General features: G+C 29.5%; 1 protein-coding gene across 1 annotated transcript in view; it reads left to right on the plus strand.

Annotated features, from left to right (window-relative positions):
* Positions 1 to 559: 559 nt before the first annotated feature.
* Positions 560 to 2,987, plus strand: part of LOC106692150 (protein PALS1) — a gene marked incomplete at its 3' end in the record, with an annotated part of 447,466 nt that continues 445,038 nt past the window's right edge. Inside the window, 1 exon segment of the mRNA XM_067045121.1 lies at positions 560 to 683.

Here is a 2,987-nt window from a genome sequence, read left to right on the forward strand (position 1 = left end):
GAACAAATCATAGATAGAAACTATCTTGAAGAATGGGTATAATGTTGAGACGGTCGTATTTGAGCCGTGTTTCAAAGATTACTGCCTCGAGTTTCTTGAGGGGTAACGTAAGCATGTACTATACCATTCTGCTGAATCTAGAACAGCCCAAAATACGTGAATGTGGTCCGCTTTTTTATTTCCATGGACAACTATTATTTGGATGTACGTTGGTTAGCAAGTTACTATATGGTAACCGTTTATGCTGTCCATCTCCAAAGATGTTTTCTGTCACGTACGCTTTTGTTTATAGTGTAACACATGGGTACTTCCAGGAGTGCTAATGGTTTTCCTATTGGATAGGATTTCTATTGTCTTCCCGATTCTTCTGATTCGTTGTGTGTTCTCCGCTCCTTGTGTAGCCTATGTTGGTTCTATATTTTCGCCGTATGCTCAGCCAAGACGGAAATTTATTAAGTTTCCTACCTAAGATACCTGTTTTTGGCTGACTCCTCGGCTGCCGACCCGGTAAGACGCTACACACCGGGAGGTCAGTGTAGTACAGACAGTAGAGCAGACTCCCCGCCCCTGAATGGAGGGGAACGAGGTATTGATCGGGCCAGTCCTCCGCGGGGGGCCGGGCAGGAAGGTTCACCGCTCGCCCACCACCGTCATGTCGAGTGTCTCTTCAGCTCCTAGCATCAGTAAGTCTTCTCTCCGATATGACTCTTGTAGAAACTAGCCACTCCCTTATCTTATCTTGAAATAAACATCATATCCTTCTTCGTACCCTATTCCTTCTGGAAGTAGCGCGGGTTTCATTACTGCTTACTTTCCCATTCCAAGGTTACAAACATACTACCACTCCATAGTAAAAAAGAAAGAAAAAGAAGAAGTTATGTCCTATTGGTAAATCCAAGATACATTTCAATATTTTGCAAGTAGCTTCAGCAATTCGATTTTCCATGATCCTCTTTCCTGTATTTACTAGATAGTGATAGAACCCGAAAAATGTCCGACTTTTTTTGATAAATTCATTCAGTTTCTTATTTTTGTGGGCCTAGTTAACTTTTTCTTCACGAGCTTTTAAAAAATAATGTTGGATCCTTTTATAAGCCAAATAAAAAGTATAAAATTGATTTTTTTATTTTAGGTCACTCAGATATTTGAATTAAATTAATAATTTTTAACTTTCTGGTAATCTAAAATAAAATTTAAGAAATAAGTGTATTTGTTCTTGTATTGTTTTATACACCCTTACCTATTAATGTTTCCGTATAATTTTAATTTACCTATAATATTTTATAATTTTAAATTACACGAAGCTCCTTTTATATTCAATGTTTTATTGAATCCGCATTGTTCATAGGGCTCATTTTTATAAATATAAAAAATGGAGATATAAATCGAACTTATACATAATTTTGTCTATTTTGTAATTATTTAAGTTTCTTTATTTATTGAAACAAATATTTAATTAAAAAATAATATGAGAATATTAAGATCTATGATGAATCATTCAGATGACACTGAGAAGAACGGAGCTTGGAGTGATAAGCTGTTATCTTATATGCTTCGCCTAACACTTCTAGATGATTTGTATTTGCATTTATTGTTAAATAGTTCGCAAATTATTTAGTATTAATTATTAGATTCGAATTTTTTAATACTTATTTATTAAATATGGTGGGCCATACGTGGTTATAAGAACAATTCGATTTGCTTTTAATGGTTAGTAATACGGGGGTCTGTTCTCGTGCAAAGGATTCTCCATACCTATTTACTGTATTATAATTATTGAATAATTTTAAATAGTTATAATAAATTATAAAAAAAAATAAACATATAAGAAGTAATAAATTAGTGTTGAGAAGCCATCTTCTGCGTATGATTTAAAATTTATATATTTATCTAGTAATACATTTTTAAAAAAATATCTAAATTCAGTTTCCCTTCGGTAAAACTATATATTTTAATCAAACATATATTTTATTATGTGTATTTTATAAATTTATATTCCTGCAAATAGTCATCGATAAGTTCCTAACGTTTTTAAAAAAATTATTAAATATATGTAATTATTTTTTTTTTTTTTGATTTTGGTGTATATATATATTTTATTTTATTTATTTTTAAATTACAATAAGCAATCCATTTATAATTATTTCATGAAAAGTATAACCGTTGATAATTCTGTTTTTAACGTATTCAATATTTTTTTTATTTTGGAAATAGGTTTTTAACGTTGGAATACTTTAAAAAAAGAAGCATAGTGTAATAAATTTATAAAGACATTTCGTATGATTTAAAAATTTTAGTATTGCTTTAGTTGTGTCGAAATTAAAAATTTATTAATAATTACATAATATTTATCTTTGGATTTAATGTTTTTTATGAGCTTTTTTATTATTTGTTTTTTTATGTACGTTTTCTGATGAATAAAAAACATACTGAAAGATATTAACTATTTTATTATATCCTAGTGTTAATAACCGTTTATGAATAGACATTAATAATACAGATCCGTTGATAAAATTAAAAGTTAAACTGTAGTTAGTTAACTATTGAACTTTGTAAGGAGGTTAACTACAGTTAAGGTCCAGTCAGTGATTGTTGCTATGCTCGTAATGTTATGGATCGGGGGACCATTCTCGTAGGAGTTGTTCAATTAAATATGTAGCTACCGCTTTGCCCTTTCCCACTGTTACTAAAAGCTCTGTTACTATTTTAATTTTTTTTTTTTCAAGAGGAGTTTACTGTTTAAAAAAATACAAACTTTAAGGCTATAAAAATATTAATATTAAATTCTTTATTTATACTAAGACATGTCCCTTTAGTATAGTAATATAAACTACAAAATAATTAGTCTTATAAATATTTAAACCAATTGACAAAAGCTATTTTTAAAGTATACAAAATAAATGCTATCTTTGGCCTCTTAATAATGTATGAAATGCTTTAGAAAAAAAGGGAGTATTTCGAAATTATATTGAGTCATATAATATTAT

This window comes from Halyomorpha halys, unplaced genomic scaffold (assembly GCF_000696795.3).
Source record: "Halyomorpha halys isolate HHAL.00 unplaced genomic scaffold, Hhal_1.1 Scaffold456.1, whole genome shotgun sequence".
NCBI classification, from domain to species: Eukaryota; Metazoa; Arthropoda; class Insecta; order Hemiptera; family Pentatomidae; genus Halyomorpha; species Halyomorpha halys.